A 17934-nucleotide genomic window follows, 5' to 3' on the forward strand; every position below is an offset into this window, starting at 1 on the left:
CAGCAAAATATTCCAGTATAGTCCAGTAGTCCATAATAATAGTAGGTTATCCGTAGGACTGGCAATGTAGAAGTTGTTGATGTGAACCTTTTACAGCTCAGCATATTAATATGGCTTTATTTTTTATATTCTGTTTTTATACTTTTCTGCTGGATGGTTAATACCAAGATAAAGCAAGACCTATAAAAACAAGAAATGTAACCGCTGTATCTGACAAGGTCAGTCAAATCATCCCCTCAGGTTTTATCCTGAAACACTATACCACAGTTTGTAGATCCTTTATCAGGGTCAGTCATGTGGATGAGTCACGGTCATTGCTTGACCAATTTGCTCTCTGTGAAAGCCTGAGAAAATGTTTTCTCTCCGTGTGACTCTCCCCAGGCACATTCTACATCATCGATCACTCTCCTCTGTGCCCCATAATCTCCTTGATCAGAAAATTTGGGACACCACTGAGTTACAGGTTGTTACAGTACAGATTCTCCTATGTCCTGAGTCCTCACTGACCTTGAAAGGTGAGGGCCAAAATGTGGGCTGTCCTTGCAGCCAGAAGGAGCCATTTTCCCAGCCCCAACCTCCTAGCTTTCACTCTCCCCTCCTCCTAGAAGAAATGTTCTTGTCATTTATCTTCGTAGGGGAGAGAAGTACTTTTGCTAAAATGTTGTGGTTGTTGGATGATGGGTATACATTTTAACTTCATAAATGTGTTGGAGATATAGAGACAGAAATTTTAGAGTGCATTTTGAGTCAAACTTAGCCTTGTCTTGCTGTTAAGGTTACGCAGCTAATTCAGTAGACAGCACAAATATCTTAGCGATTTCCTTGGCCTAGGGTGCAGGGCAAGATTTCTTTGAGCCATTACTTGATTCTGTGTCTCAGAAGGTCATTTCTTCAGTGTGCTGGGAAGTGCTCGAACTACTTCACATTTGTCCTTTAATGTTTTCCTCACTCTGTTTCAAAGAATTGGACAAGCAGTGGTTCAGATCTCTTGATTATTGGTTTTGTTAGCAGTGCTTACTTCTTTAAAAGGACTGTTAATAGTTGGAGTCAATCATAGTTTGTCCTTTTAGAAACAAATTTTAGTGTTAAAATATGTATTTCTGAGGAAATAGAGGCATGAGTCATTAAGGAGGGCTAGTCTGATCTGACTTGGCTCCTGGTCACTCTCCAAATGGCCTGGCTGCCATAGATATTAATTCATACTGCAAATATGGGCATTTGGATTGGGTTGAAGAACAGAGCTCACTGATTTATCTGATACAGCACATTGAATCTAGATTTCTCTTTTCAACCTAGTATTTGGTATGATGAAAATGGAGTCCACACAGGATACATTATATTATCACTCATTTCTGATGATGGAGATTCAAACTTATTCTCATTTCTTGTTATGCTTGGTATTTTGTATTTGTGCCACTCTCTGTTCAGCTTAGCTTCCTAGTGCTAGGACTTCTAGATCCAAGGGTCAGGGTGTGTGTAGTTTTGCTTGTGGCTGCCCATTCTGCTTCTTCAGGATTCTGCTCTTACATTTCTAGATTGGTAAAGGTGTGGCTAAATCCTCCTGATGTTCTCATTGGAGCATGGTATCAAAGTTTTGGACTTTTGTCAATCTGATTGGTGGGATATAGTATCTTGATGTACTGGCATTAGGTATTTCTGTAATTACGGGTGTGTTGTAGAAATTTTAATATGTTTAATAGACATTTTATTTCATGTTGTAAGTCCTTTCTGTTCATGTCTTTGGCTTGCACTTGCTGGACCATTGGTCTTTTTCCCCAATATCTTGGAGTATTGTTTGCCATGGAGTATATTTTTTCTTTTGTTGTTATCAAATTTATTGATATTTCATTTTACCGACTCTGAATCTAAGGTATAGTTAGAAAGATTTTGCTCATTGTCAGATTATAGAAATTTGTGTATGTGTCTTTACTATTTGTACTTCTAATAAGTTTGGCTATCTCCTTCTAGATGGAAAATACTATTAGAGACAATATGCTGGTAGACACCTTCCTGCAGGAAGCTTTTCTGAATCCCTGTGTTTCAGATTATTTCCTTGGATAAAGGACCAGAGTGGAATTCCTGGGTCAAAGAGTAAAACTCAGCTTAAAGATGTTTACATGGGTTCAACTACAACAAATTTTGGGCCTCAAATGTTAAATGTTTGTCAGTTTTCACAGTTTGTAACACATAATATCAGAAATTCTCAGGGACACACGAGTGTGCTAGGACATCACTGTACTTTACCAGCTATGATTTAACCCTCATTTACATTCTTGTTACCCTCACCTTCATGCTGGTCAGTTCTTGTGCCAAAGCTCCTAGTTATTTGGGAGTCACCAGTGATCTCCCCCAAGGAACTGTGGTTCCTCCTGCCTTTCTTTCTCATATATCTCTACAGCCTGGAAGCCCCTTAAAGGTATCTCCTTACTGCCATGAGCAGGTGTCTTCTGAGATTGCCATATTCTTTTATTTTTTTAGTCTTATTTATTTATTTATTTGGTACAGGGTCTCACTATGCAGCTCAGACTCGTAGTGATCCTCCTGCCTCAGCCTCCCCAGTGCCGAGATTACAAGGGTGTGCCACCACGCCCAGTTCTGGGACTAGCACAGCATGCAGTACCAGGGATCGAGCCTGGGTCCTTGTGCTTGCCAGGCAGGCACTTAGACCACTGAGCTCTCTCCCCAGCCCCAGATTGCCATATTCTTGGACTGCCTGCTGCCTTGAGTTGCCTGTAGACTCTTTCCACGTCATCTCAGGGCTCGAGAGCTGAGGCAGGTTCTGTGAAGAGATGAGAACTTCAATTTTCCAGACTGAGTCTCCACAGCCCTTCCTGGCTCTGCTTGGGGTGAGCCATGCCCTTCACTCCCATCCACATTGCTGGTCCTGTCCATCCTTCAGTCTGCCCAAGTATGGGGCTGCAAGCCCCTCACAAAGTTTTCCCACCTGAGTCTTCCTCACTGCCACAGACATTAACTCATGTGGCAAGTGTGAGCATTTGGATTGAGCTGAAGAATGTAGCTTACTGATTTATCTGATACAGCGCATTGAATCTAGATTTCTCTTTGCAACCTACTATTTGAATGTAAAAATGGTGACCATACAGGATATATTATCAATCATTTCTTCAATTAACAAGTATTTATCTAGTGCTTAGATTTTCTCTAAGGATCAGGAATTAGCACAGAAAATAAATGTCTTGCTTCATGGAATTTACTTACTAATGACAGATGTATTATGCATGTCACTACAGAAAACAATTATAATTCCTGGAAAGAATAATAAGGGTAAGAGGAGGAAGGGATAAAGAGAAATGGGGAGGATGAAGTTATGTCAGATAGAGGTAGAAAAATTCTCCACAAGAAGCAATCAGAGACAAAGACAAGATCAGAGAGCCATGTAAACACCCAGGAGAGGGAGGGGAAGGCACAGAGCATGAGGTGAGGAGGGACGTGGTGACTGGGGCGGCCGCAGAGAAGTCGCTGGGATGAGGCTGAGTGGGGAAAAGAGGAGATCCAAGAGGAAACCCTGACTGGACCACCTCGGACTTCGTAGGTCCACACCACCGATGTGCTCTTCTAAGTAGAAGGAGCAGCTCACTGCTGGAGTGTGGGGGGCAGTAGGGTGGGTCTCCTGCCTGCTTCTGCAGTCAGCTGATGATGGTCACTGTGTGGAAAGCAGCCAGTGTGGGATGAAGGCGAAGTCACAGAGGCCAGTTCAGAAATGACGGCAGTCGTCTACTACCAGTTTTTCAGAACAATTCAAATTTACAGTACTCTGCCCCACTTTTCTCTTAGCACTTTGAAAGATGATTCACCCCATTAACCAATTTTTCATGAGCCCTGACAAGGTGGCAGGCACTGAGTATATGCCAGTCACTTTTCTGGGATCTGAGACTACATCAACAAACAGTATACAGAAAGATAAAATATTTGCTGTCATGACGTTTTTGGTCTTGGAAGAAGCGGGCAAACTCTAAATGAGTAAATCATAGACACTCATCACATAAGTGCTAAGCGGTACAGTGGACGGAGTGCGGGTAGAAGGGCGTTAGATGCTGGGAAGGAAATTCTAGACAGAGATCGGGGAACCTCAGTAAGACGACTTTGAATAAAGACATGAAGGAGGTGGGGGCTTGTTAAACCACACAGTATGACTTATTTTTAAAATATGATGTCTCACTTACTTTTTTCTCCTTGCTGGGACAAAATACCCAGCACCTAAATTTAAGGAAGGAAAGGTTTATTTAGCTTACAGTTTGTGGAGGTTTTAGTATATACTCGGCTGGCTCCCAGGCAAAGTGGCACATGGTGGAGAACAGCATCGCAGATCAAGGGAAGGGCACTAGCTGCAGCTTCTAGCCAGCCTCTCCCTCCTCCTTATATTATAAACAAGCTACCCTGATGCTGGGAGTATAGATCTCACACAGTGTCCATACCCTCCTCTTGCACAGGATGAGGATGTTTACAAACTAAGAATCCTGACTCTCTGCTGTGTCACTTAATTAAACTTCTAAACTTCTCAAGTTGATGCAACGCATCAACCAGTACATATGGTGATTCATGTATTCATTCAATAAAACACATTGAGTCCCTGGTATAGCAGGTGCTAGAGATACAAATGTTGGTAAAAAAAAATCTTGTGCTTTCTGTCTGCACCACACTTAAAGTTCTGGCGGGAAAAATATCAAATGATCACAAAAATATAGCACTACAATTATAATATCAGTTGAATTGAAGTACATGATTGTGCGATAGCATATACTGGAGGAATTTTGACTCAATGAAAGCCAGAAGGCCATCCTCCTTTACACAACAGATTACGAAGGTCATCTAGCGGAAAGAAGCCAACACAGAGAGGACAAGGTAGTGTCACAGTGAATTTCTGGGCCCAAGGCACAGAATGAGAAAGATGTCTTTGAGTGTAGTAGAGTTTATAAATTCCTAAGTTTTCTGCTCATGAAGAGGGACTCTAGCACTGCATCAATCCTGGGAGACTACAGGGAGAGCAGAAACTGGTCCATCATCTCTAAAATTAGAGCTTCTCCTGGCACAAATTTGGAGATTAATGCCATGCAAACATAAGGACTTAATTTTTCAGCCAGTGTACAAGAGGATGAACAAAAGCCACTGGACCAGGGAGTTGACTGAAAATTGTAAGGTAAATGAGAAATTGTAAGGTAAATTTACTTTGGTTGTTAACCTTGTTATAAACCATGTTTACTTGTTTTGCAAATTTCTTGTCTTCTTTTGTTGTTTTTTTGAAACAACATCACTATGTAGTGCAGGCTGGCTTTGAACTCATTATATGGCCCAGGCTGGCCTTCAACTCATGGCAGTCCTCCTGCCTCAGCCTCTTGAGTTCTGGGATTATAGGTGTGTATCGCCATGTCCAAATCAAATTAGTTTTTAGCCATTTGTCCAAATGAAATCTAATTTGCTTTTCAGTGATGTAAACAAGAAGTGAGGCTGCTCTAGTGATAACACCAGAAGATGGGGCACAGACCCTCCGGCCAGCCCCTGAGCCCAGTCAAGATGTACGAGGACTCAACACAGAGATCTAAGTTTCTGCCAAACACAGCTTGACCACCTCATAAAGCCTCTAGGTGACTTCAAGCACAAGATTCATGTATCTTACTGCTATCACTGAAATGCATTTCCTTTTCTAAATAGGCATCTATGGCATCTCCCAACATTTCTGAATATTCTTATTGGTTGAATCTGAGGAACGCAAGGGTTTTTTCCTCCTCTCACTCGGCCAGATGTACACACTGCTTCTCTTTGTAGAACTGGCTCTTGTTTCCCAGTCAAGCCTTCCTTGTCTTTGCCTATACTGGAGCTCCCAGTTGAGAGGGCAGGAAGACCTTGAGAGAACTGTGTAGGAACACTGTGCACAGGTCACAGGTCAGTTGCAAGTTATTCCCCTACTGACGGTGCATGTGTGTGCCAGCTTAACTGGAATAAGGGATGGCCATAGGGAGGTAAACCGTGGTTTTAATCCGTCCACGAGGGTGTTTCTGGAAAATATTAGCATTTGGGCAAAGTAAGCTGAGTGAAGAAGTCCTTTCTTACCCACACAGCAGGCAAGCATTGTTTACAGTGTTGAAGCCTTGCAGGGATAAGATGAAAGGTGGAGGGGAAATCTGCTGATTCTGCAGATGCTGCAGCGTCTGTTTCCTCCTGCTATGGGGCCTCAGAAGCCCCAAGTCATGGGCTTCAGATTAGCCTGGGCCTCACATGCCTGAGACCCTTGGCTCCTGGGCTTTGGGGTTCAAGTAGAACTGAGTCAGCAGCCCCACCGAGCCTCCATCCTGCAGGCTGGCAGGTTGTGTTTGCTTAACCCTCATAACAGCAGTGGTCAGTCCCTCATGGTAGCTGTCTTCTGTCTATCCTCTCTCTGCCTCTCTGTCTATCTCTCTCCTCCCAGTTCCATTTCTCCAGAAAACCCTAATACATTACTATCTTGCATTGCTTTGGGGCTTCTTTTAAAACTCCATGAATAACAGAATACTGATACTGATGAAAATGATTCTTGTCCAAGAAATGCAATTTACATCTCCTGGAGTGGCTTTGAGACCCTTCTTCATGATCTATATATGCATGCACTCTGTAAATTCTCCTTGAATTCAATTATTGCATGTTATTTATTCCATTTTAATAAGTCAAACATCTTTGATATATGTTAATTTTACACTTTTATGAGAATTTTGGTTTTTAGCTTAAAATACATACATCCTTTAATAGGCAGTAACTGGTGCCTGCCAAGCCCACTACTAAAGAAGCAGGAAGTCTGCAGAAGTCTGCTCTGCTGTTGCCAGAAACAAAGAGAACACAACAGACCTCTTTTTCACTGGAAGGAATTATTTGGGTGTATTTCTTCTCTGACTCTGGCTCTTCTCTCTTCTTGGTAGAGAGTCAAGTCCCTGCTGTGTCCTCTAGGGAGCTCTCTGTTGCGCAGGCTTCTAGACCTTCTCCCTGCATCTCTGATCTCTGTCTCTGAACCTTGTATTTAATTAGTGTGTAATACATGTGAGGTCAAACAAGTCTGGGCATGTCCAGCATCTCTGCAGCGACCACTAGATGTTCATTTACAGAGACCTCAGAAATGTCTTGGGTTCATCCAAACTCAGGGCAAAAGAAAGAGGCTTAATGAACATCCCCCATGAAAAGCTGTTCAGTTGGGCACTGAAGAGAACTTGAGAACACATCTCAGGATCTGCCATCACTCAGCATGATTCCCTAAGTTCAGCCTCCATTAGGCCAGATTCTGAGTTCTAGGAAGAGTAGAGGAGCTGAGCATAAAACTCAGCAAGACTTTTCACCTAAATCTCTGTCAGACCTGGAGGCAGGAGCAGTGCCATAGAGGTGTGTCCCACCCAAAGGAGAAGACATCATTCATCTCCTCACCTTCGGCCATTTCCCATTGATCCTGAGGCTTTTGACAGGGCTGCCCAATGCTGAGGCAGCCAAGTCCGGAAGGACACTGTTGGGTTCCATGAGACACACTTGGAAATTATGATGGGGGACAAAAGGCTCTGAGCCCTACATATGTGTGTGTAAAAGAATGATACAATTTGAGTTATTATTGTAACGGTGCCACTGTTCATACCTACTATCCACTGATTGGCCAGACCTCCACATATTTAGGTTCAGTGTTTAATGAAACTAGAGTATATTTTTCTCTTTGTTTTAAGTACTTATAAAAGTGTCACTGAATATTGATTTATATTGAACCAAATTTGCTTCCATGAAATTTACATATGGTAATTCTGGCTCTTCCCTGACCGGCACTGTCTCCCTGAAGAATTTTTTATTTTTCTTTAAAAAATCCACGTTTCAAAGTCCTTCACTGAAAAATGACAGCTAGTTCAAATTGATTTAGCAAAAGAGAGTGCATACACAGTAGCTTGCATAATAGGAAAAGCAAGAAGCACAACTATGAGGTCTAGATGGGTCAAATAATGTCACCACATCCACCCTTCCCTCCCATCTCTCAGTTCAGGCTTTCTCCATATATCATGAAGGATTTCCTTTTCTGATAACTACAATAGTTCTTGGCAGCTCAAGGAGAGAGATCTCTCTTGTGAGAATCTGTGAGCGTGTTTCTGAAATCTGATTGGTCCTGTTTGAACCACATGCCCACACCTTACCAATCAGGGTAGCCAGCAATAAGGTCCTCTGTTTGGCTCTCCTGGATCACATGCCTACTCCATGGCGGTGGCATGCAATGGACAACCCTCTGGAGCTTTAGAAATGCTGTGGCCTTTGTTCATGGCCCAAACACCCCACTATTCAGTGATTCTGTAGCCAAACTGCCTGGTCTTGAATTTCAGCTCCTCCACCTCCTAAATGGATGACATTGAGCCAAATGCTCTGGGGCCTTAATTTTTTCATCTACAGAACTAGGATTGTAATAATGTCTACTTCACAATGTTACTGTGAAGATTAACGGATTCTATATACATAGATACTTCTACCTGGCACATACTAAGTGCTTTTTAAGTGTCTGTCATTGTTATTATTATCATTATCTTACCTCAGAGCCAGCAAAATTTGGCAAAGAATTTAAACTCCATGAATTTGAAATAAGATTCAAAAGAAAAAAAAAAAGCAGCATAATTCACAGTGGCGTATAAGCTCTTGTGTGTATCTTTCTTTCTTAGAGAAAACAGACTGAAGCCACTTTTGCCAATAGATCCTCAAAGAATGTGCTGCATGGTAAGGATCACTAGATAGACTTTATTCTGGTCAGAACGTTGAGGTTTTAAACATCAAAAAGGTTCCTTCCAATTAAGCCAAGATGAATGGCATTTTCTGCATTTGTGACAGCCTAGATCAGCATTCTGAAAGAACTCGCACGCACTCGCAGCTCAACCTGATTAGTCACAGCACTTAAAACTCCAAGTGAGACAAGTGTCCTTTGTGGACATTCACATTATAGCCCTTTCTTTCTGAGTCTGGTGCAACTGTATCAGCTTTGAGATACATAAATCCAATCAAAGTGGGGCTGGCTTTGGGAAGCAGAGGGGAAGCGAGGCCTTGAAAGCAGCTTTCTCGTTGTACTCTCTTTTCCCAAATGCTTGACTTTTGGCCTCTTCATTTGTAGGGGTTCAACTGCGGGTGTCACAGTGGTGTCTGACCCCTGGTGAGGTTTAAAACACAGCGTGAAGTTGGAAAGTAGGCTCATTCAGAAACAAAACCCACACAAGCAGAGCAGGCACGTGGACCGACTCAGGGCTGGTTTTTCCAGAGATTTGTTTGGGGAATTAGAAGAAGTTCTTGGTAGAACGTTGCATGAGACCAATTCACTATTCTTCTCCACTTGTTCTCTGCAGTGAAACAAGAAGAAGTACTCATATTCCAGACAGGACATGAATGAGCTGCTTAGGTAACGCTGACAGCCAACCAGCAGACCGACTTCCACATGCTACCTGACTGTAGCACCTTTCTCCTTAAATGCTCACCAAGGTGTGTCGCCAGCAGGGAGCTAAGAAGTCTCCTAGGGAGACAAGTTCAGAAACAAGCATTTGCCATTTACTGAGAGTCTACAGAGTAAGCAGTGGCAACCGAGTTGCTGTTTTTCTGGTTTTCTCATCAGTAAGAGACAATAGAGATACAGAGTGGGAGGAGCTGACTGTGGCTCTTTGGATCTTCCTGGCCCAGTCAGTGGGGTGACTGAGGAAGTCCCCAGCGCGATGCTGTTCCCTCACCTGTGAGCCTCAGAACTCCATGAGCCATGCAGCAGAGGCCAGCTGTCTCTTCCAAGGTCAGATGGCAGAGTCACGAGCAGGGTGAACTTGGTTGGTTTTGCCCTCTGGCTTTGTGGATGATTTGTTTCACAGCAAAAAATAATAAGAACAGAGGATAAAAAATATCTGCTCCACGTCTTAGGTTGTGAAGTGGTAAGAGAACATATGTGAACATGCTGTGTAAATTTTAAAACATTGTTTAGATCCAGAAAGTTATTCCAGAAGGACTTGAGAAATACAAAAGCAAATCTACAGACATGCTCCAGAGTTTCTGGCTTTGTCTCACATATGAACTTGATTACTACATCTGCTGACCTTAAGTGGGGCTTCTCAGAGGCTCTTGATATGATAAAACAAGAAGATAGGCCATAACATAAAAAATTAGGGTATACTTTAAACATTTCATAGCTTTAAAAGTTAACACTTATATTTTAAGGCATGGTGGGGCAAATCACAATATAATGCATGATTTATAGGAAGTAAGTTGGTGGTGCTGCCCCGGATGACAAGACTAATAATGATACACACTTAAGGATGGATGAATGACAACTTTTTCTTCCATCAGTGTCTCTGTGATTATCTCAGCCCATGTGGAGCTGACATCAAAGGCCTAAATTCCAGGCTGTTATGCAGGTGAGTGCTAGCCAGTGAGAGGCCTGCAAGAGGACGGAGCTGGATCCCTGGTCTGGTGTGCATCTTCTGGTCCTCTGGTGCCCAGTGCCCAAGTGGTCCCTGAAGTCAGCTCCTCTGGGTCAGCATCCGCGCATTCCAGGCTGCAGTCTTCCCTGCCTGTCCACTTCCCCGAAGTTTTCCTTGGCTGACCAGTCTAGGGAGCTAAAAAGCCTCTTCCCCAGGCTTTCTCTCTTCCTGGTCCTCCTCCTGGCAGGTCCTCAGAGCTCCTGTAGGAGCCACTGGTTCCTCTCATCAGCGCCCTTGGGTCTGTCCTCTTGTAAACAGCACCAACCACCATGCCAATTAACATTTGTGCAGTAAATTGCAGTTTACAGAGCTCTTTCCTGGACTTCCTCTTATCTGAGCTTCTCACCAAATGCGTCCTTATTATTCTAATGCTGTTATCATTATGATGTCAGATTTACATAGAAATACAAGGCTGTTTGGGCAAAGTCTGAGATGAAGCAAGCTGTAAACCAAGGAGCCTGGGCATCGAGGCAGGTATCCTGAGGCCCCAGGCTCCTTCCGCCCTGTCCAACCATGTTCCTGTGGGTAGACAGAGAGGCACCTCTTCTCACACACAAGTCATTATCGCGATGATTGCTGTCCTTGTTCAGAAGCTTGGGTTCACCCAGTGTGCCTCTAGTTTCTTTTCCCTGAAAATAATTTCCTCTTCACAGAATAAGATTATGTAATGAGAACCTGCTAGAAATAATTATATATTTTAAACCTCAGTTTATCCAATAGTTCCTATTTTTTATGTTGGAAATATAATAATAATAGGGCCGGCCAGATAGCTCAGAGGATTAAAGTGCCTGCTTAGGCAGAAGGAGGGGCCTGAGGTTTGATCCGCGCCAGCTCCCCACCCCCACCCCCACCTCTGTGGCACACTGAGACTGCCTATGGTGGCAAGCTCCTGTAATCCCAGAGCTTGGGAGGCTGAAAAACAGGAAGATCACTATGAGTCCAAGCTGTGTAGTGAGACCCTGTAGACCCTGTTCTAAATACAGAAAAAAAAAAAGAAATAGAATAATAATCATATAAAACTACAGTTAAATAATAGTATAATTATAATACTTATAGTATTAATAAACAAAAATAATAGTAAACAGTAAAAGCAAAGCTTGTAGAATTTGATATTTGACAGTTTATTAAGTTTACTAAGCATGTACCCTACCTAAGTCATTTGATTCTTACAAGTGCCCACCAAGTAGCTAGCATGACTATTGTATAGGATGAATAACCAAACCTCAGAGAGGCTGAACGCCTACTCCACACTCTGAACAAACGCAAGTTCCCCTATCCTCTGCATTCAGGGTTTCAGCCCTGTTCTGTACTCGGCTTCCTGCCAACTACTCCGCGTCCCAGGGCAGTGCTTCTGAAACCCAATGTGCACCACAGCCCCCCCCGGGGAGCTGTGAAAGCTGAAGGTCATGGGCGCATGCACCCCAATTCGGGCGTCTGGGCGAGGGCTTAGCCTTTCTAAGAAGCTTCCGGTTCATACTGCTACTTTCTGCTGTGGACAGCATTTTGAGCGGCAGCTCGACGCGAGTCCTCATCGCTGAAGGAGTTAGCAGCGTCACCCTCCTCACACAGCGAGGATGAAATACTGTGTGTGAAAAGCCCTTTTCAACTATCACAGGCTACTAATGTGAGTATCCTTTCTGCCAACACGGAATGCAAAGCACACTTGTGAGATGAAAGATTGTATCTCACACAGCTCTCCCGGGCGCTATTCGCATAAAATTTCACTTTCATGCTGCTGGTGGACCTGGGCACCACGGCAGTCACTGGGTAAATGAGAACCCAGTCCACTCCATTTACCCCTAGGGATTCCAGAGCAGGGTTCCACTCTAATTTTTTTTTTTTTTTTTTCAGGGTCTAACTACGCAACTTGGACTCGTAGTGTTCCTCCTGATTTCTGACCCTCTAGTGCTGGGATTACAGGCGCGCACCACCACGCCTGGACTCCATCACCAGCTCAGCACTCCCGGGGGTGGGGCCAGCACAGCATGTGGAGCAGGGATCGAACCCTGGCCCCTTCGCTTACCTAAGCAAGCACTTACTCCGCTGAGCTATACCGCCGGCCCCACTCTAAATTCAAATGAAATGATGGGTCTCTCTTCCCTGGTGACAGAGGTGCATCAGCACAGCTGGCCTCCTTCCTGCCATGCTTTGCCTTCCCAGGAGTGTGACCACACCTCCCCTATGGGATCGCTGCAGAGGATGGGCAGAAAGGAGCGAGTCACGTCCTCACCACCCCATCGTGGGCTTGCCTTTCGCAAGGGCTTAGCCAACTAGCCAGGCTACAGTGTGGATTTCCCCCTCTTGCTTGCTCTGTTCAGGGCTCCCTGGGAGACTCGACAGTGCCAACAAACAGTCAGTGGAGGGAGAAAGAGCCAGAGCAGAGCACCTCTCAAACCACATATTGGCGAGTCAGCCTCTGAATGAGAGCAACTGGCCCCCCAGGGATTCATTTATTCCTGACTCTAGAGTCAGACAGTGTTGAATTTAAGTCCAGACTCTGTCATTTATTAGTACCATGTACCTTCTTGAACTACAGCTTCTTTACTGTAAAACATTAACAATATCCTGATGCTCAAGGCATTCAAGTCAACGGAATCTCTTATTATTATCATTATTATTAATACCCGTTCAACAAGGATTTACTGTACATATGCAAGGTGCCAAGCAATGTATTAAGCACTGGCCATACAGAGATAAGAATAACATCACTCTTGCCCTGGAGAATCTAGAGTGGGAGACAGCAGTTTGGCATAACACAGATTCCAGGCACTATGGATGCTACAGAGAAGTTGGCAGAGAGCAGTAGCCGCAGTGCCCTCAGACGGAGCAGCTTTCTTGTGTCTCACTTCTACCCTTCCATGTGCCTTCTTAGTGCTGGGGATGGAACCCCAGAGGTTCGCGGGACACACGTGAATCATTAGCTTAACCAATATTCTCTAAGCATCCCTGATCTGATGCCCAGCTGAGCCTTTGCCAGCCAACAGAGACATGCAGTATTGGTGGATTTGCAGTCTCCATTCAGCATCCCCATCCACCCCAGCATCTCATTCAGGTTTTGGAAAGTTACAGACTGACACAGCGCTGGAAGTTTGTTTGACTTTTTTTTCCCCCTAATGTTTCATTTCTTTCCTTTTAGGATCTGTGCCCTAGTTGTTCTGGGAAACTTGTGACCTCTCTGTGTTTTTAATTAGAAGATGTCATTTTTCCATGGCAACCTATCTCAATGTCCTAAATAGAGAAACTATAAAATCAGTTTCCCTATGAAGGGCCAAGCTGGAATAATAGGAGGCTGCCCAGTGAGTGCTGGTGCCCAGCTTGGTGGCTCCACTTCTGGGAAGAGCCCTCTAGGCAGAGATCTCTTGTGAAGTGAACCTGCACCCAAATGGTCTCAGGCAGGACTCTCTTGGTTTGAGTTCATAAAACCCAATCCTTGACGGCTCTGTGAGGTTATGTACTTTCTAAGTGATGCAGAAACAAAAGCATGCAACCACGAACTCTAGTGTCTCTGGGTCCAATCCCCCATAGGTAATAACTCACAAAAGCCAGAGAAACATTGGTGGGAAACAGTTGAAACCAGCCCAGACTCCATGGTAACCAGATCTGAACTGACCCTGTCACCCCAGCCCTCTACCTCCTGAAGGGAATGAACGTTTTCAGGAAATGATGAAGGAAACAGAGAAATTATGCACCACCCTTTTCAAGTCAGTGCTAGGGACATGGTAGTGAAAACATTTGGCAAAAGGGACTAGTTTCAAAAAGAATGCCCTAAATTTTGTAACACTGAGTTTTCTTTCTTTTACTTTTTCATCAAATAAATTCCGTTCAGCAAGGCAGATGTGTTGATGAGCCAAAGTCATCCTGGTCACAGGAATGATACAGATGCGTCTTAAAGGAAAATGGTAAAATGATACGCCAGCTCCTCTTGCTATACTTGCGGGAGGTGGCAAGGCACCAAGAGAGACCCCAACATGGCCTACTCCTTCAGGGAGCACAATACTGCAAGCCCACAAAGGGCCAGGCACCCGCAATCACAGCAAACGCTTGCTGATTGCTTCTTACTTCAGGAAACTATATGTGTGCTTTGTATTATTAATTAAGCCCCCAGGAATGGCAGGGGCTTTCCTTGATTATGATGTGCCAAGAATGCTTTCATGTTCTGGAACTTCAGATTAGGAAATGGGGGCACAGAGAAGTTGGGTAACTTTTCCAAAGAGGTGAGAGCAGGCAGTATTGGCTCCAGAGTCTGCCAAATTATAATCTCTGTCCAGTACTTCTTCCCTCCCATGCACGAGAGTGTCTGGGATCAGGAAAGCATGTCAGAGAAGATGAGCCCCCCTCATGCCTCGGGACAAGACACTCATGCCCTTTGCCTGCGCTCTTTTCCTAAGATTTTGCTTGGCTCTTTCTCATCATTGAGGTCTCATCTCCAATCTGCTTCCTGCACACACATTCCTTGCTCCATGCACTCCATCCCCTTTCTCATCTCAGCACCCTCAGAATGCTTTCCCCTGCCAGAAATCACCCCACTTGTATTTCTTCCTCTGACTAGGAGGAGGGAGACTCTGCACGAGAGGAGGCTTCACCTCAATCCCTGCTATATCTTGTCTGCACAGAACGGTGCCCACCACAAAGTTAACGAACTCGGGGGTGAATACTCAGATGTCACACACCAGCAATGAAGCTCGTGTGGAGCACAGTTAGGATAGTTGATGATACAGCAGCAGCAACAGTCCTGATCATTGACAGCTGCTAAAGGGTTATCATGGACTATATACTGTGCTGAACATTTCTCACCTGACTCCCAAAGGGGCTAGGTACAATTTTTGCCCCCATCCTAAAGAAGGAACTGAAAGTTAGGAAGTACATGTGACAGTGGTGTCGCCAGCAGGCTGAAAAAGCTTCAGGCTCATACACCTGAAGTGAAACATAGGGATACCCTGCTATGAGGGTGAAGTATGTACCCTAGCAGAGTACACCACAGTGCGAAGCTGAGGCTCTAGTCCTCAGTCCACACTTCCTTCTCCTTCAAAGTGAGAAAGGGGAAACATGACAGTTAAGAGATGCCAGGGCGTAGAATTGTAGCCCACTACCGTGGACAGAACTCGGGCCACCGACTTTAGGAGTATCTGGATTTGAATTCTGACTTTGTCTCTTACCACTCATGTGAACCTGGGCAGACTTTTTTTTTTCTTTAAGATTTTATAGTTTATTAAATCCTCTCGTGAAAAAAGTCGCAGTAACTGCACACAGACCCTGCAGAATCTCTACTCCTTTGGCTTTTTGCCAGCACCAACGTTAGCCTTTGCAGTGCTCCTGACTTTCTTCATTCTGTTCTTGTGTTCCTTCTGCTGCTTTCTTGAGGTCTTTTTCTTCTCATACAGGCCATGTCCTGCAAGTCCATGTTTGGGCTCATTTTTCTTTGCCTAATCCAGGGAATCATAAATCATGCCAAAGCCAGTCATCTTGCCACCACCAAAATGGGTTCTGAATCCAAACACAAAAATGACATCTGGGGTGGTCTTGTGCATTTTGGTAAGTTTTTCCCGAATTTCTGTCTCAGGTACTGTTGCTTTCCCAGGGTAAAGGACGTCAATGACCATTTGTTTCCTTTGAAGAAGTTGGTTGGTCATGAACTTTGGATAGTTACTGTGTTACTCATGATGGCAACAGATCCTCGGACAGCCAGGGAAGAAAAAGCCTGGGCAGACTTTTGATCTCTATGGGCCTCAGCTTCTACATCTGTGAAATGGGATAGTGGTCCATGGCCTGCCTGCTGCCCAGAGATGCTCTGGGAAGCAGGGGAAGTGCGCCTGGAAAAGCAGCTTGCACCTGTGACCAGAGCAGGGCTAGCGCTCAGCAAACGCCCCTTTGCCCTCTGCATTCCTTTGTCACAACTCATGCAGTATTTATCTCCTCCAAAGGTCTTGTGAATTCTGACTGTTTGAACTCCATGTCCTCAACTCAAGCCAAAAACTCCACAGGTCACCTGTGGCCAAATGGCTCAGTCCTGACCTCATTAGAAGAAGGATATCTGCAAAGTAAGAAAAACAAAACAAAACACAAAGCAGACAGACCAGCAAAAAGATTTCAAGGAAGAAAATAGAAACTTTTCTGACAGGCAAAAGGAATGTGTGGGAGGAGAAGCTATTGCACGAAACACATGGCAGGAAGACTTCACTGAGGAAAATACGGCTCAAGTCACCGTGTCACCAGAGGTGTAGAGCCTCCTTTGCTCCTTTTAGAGAAGGGTATGCTTGGGCCGAGCAGTCCCCTCAGCCCTCTGTGCTTCAGGAGATTTTCTCAGGCAAGTGTGAAATGGAAACTTCACATTATAGGCTGAAAGACTAAGCAGCTCTGCAGCTTTGCCAGTTTTGCAGAGGGACTGTGGCATGTATGTAGGAAGACATCATTTCAGCCAGCTTGCCTGTTGCTGGCCACAGTGCCTGACACCCATGACTTACAAGGGAAAGGCTACATTTTGCTCAGTTTGTAAGCCAATTCAGTACATGGTCAGCTGGTTTCAGGGGAGAAAGGTCATGGCAGAGGGACATGGTGGATCAAGGCTGGTTAGTTCAAGGTAGCTGAGAAGCAAAGCAAGGGAACAGTTGCCAGAGGACGGGAACAGACAGACCTCAATGCTGCATCCTCGACAGGCAACACAGACACACCCAGAAGAGTGTTCCACCAGTCTCTGGGTGCATCCCAAAGCCAACCAAGTCAACACTCCACCCTAAGCACCCCAGGTGTTAAGTTTAATTTTACATATTGTTAGATTTCTGTAGGAAGGATGACGGGTGAACTCGGCAACACCTGTGCGGTCCTCGTCCTTTCTCTCACACAACAAATACCAAGTGCTGGTCATGGCAGGGTGGGCAGCGAGGATCTGCACACATGACTCACAGGCTGCGAGTGCCTTACCAAGACTCTGCAGCCGTGGTCTTCCGTCTGCATCTTGCATGCCCTGTGGACATTCACATTTGGGAAGCCCTAAGCTCAACATTACCACTTCTCTGAGCTCCTAGGCAGAAGATGCCTCGGGTAGGAATGGCAGATTCAGGCAAGAAAATTGCTCTCGGATTCCAAGGTCTTCAGGTTGACTACCTCCTCTTTGCTTCCAGAGTGTTTTTTTTTGTTTTACATACAGTAACCATGTATTTCATCTGGGTCTAGTAGAAGGATGGAAAAAATACATAGGCTTTATGTCCCAGACTCAGAAGTCTTATTATAAAAGTTTAGTTTGACAAACTTATTGAGGAAGTTGTGTCACAACGAAGGCTGTGCCTTTTTCCAATCACGGCCTCTCAGACCCACCCTATAGGTCCATCTGTACTGGCACTGGGAGCAGTTTCATGTGGAAACAGTCCACATTTGCAGGGCCCCAAAATCAACCCAAAGGAAATCTTCAACTTGTCGTTCACTTCAAAGAATTGTTTTTCCCTCTACACCACCAGACTTGACCAGCTTGACAATCTGCAGAGACAGGATTCAC

General features: G+C 44.6%; 1 pseudogene; it reads right to left on the reverse strand.

Moving 5' to 3' along the window:
* Positions 1 to 15709: 15709 nt before the first annotated feature.
* LOC105743610 lies at positions 15710 to 17396 on the reverse strand (annotated as a pseudogene).
* Positions 17397 to 17934: the final 538 nt, after the last annotated feature.

This window comes from Octodon degus, unplaced genomic scaffold (genome assembly GCF_000260255.1).
Source record: "Octodon degus isolate 3935 unplaced genomic scaffold, OctDeg1.0 scaffold00140, whole genome shotgun sequence".
NCBI lineage: Eukaryota > Metazoa > Chordata > Mammalia > Rodentia > Octodontidae > Octodon > Octodon degus.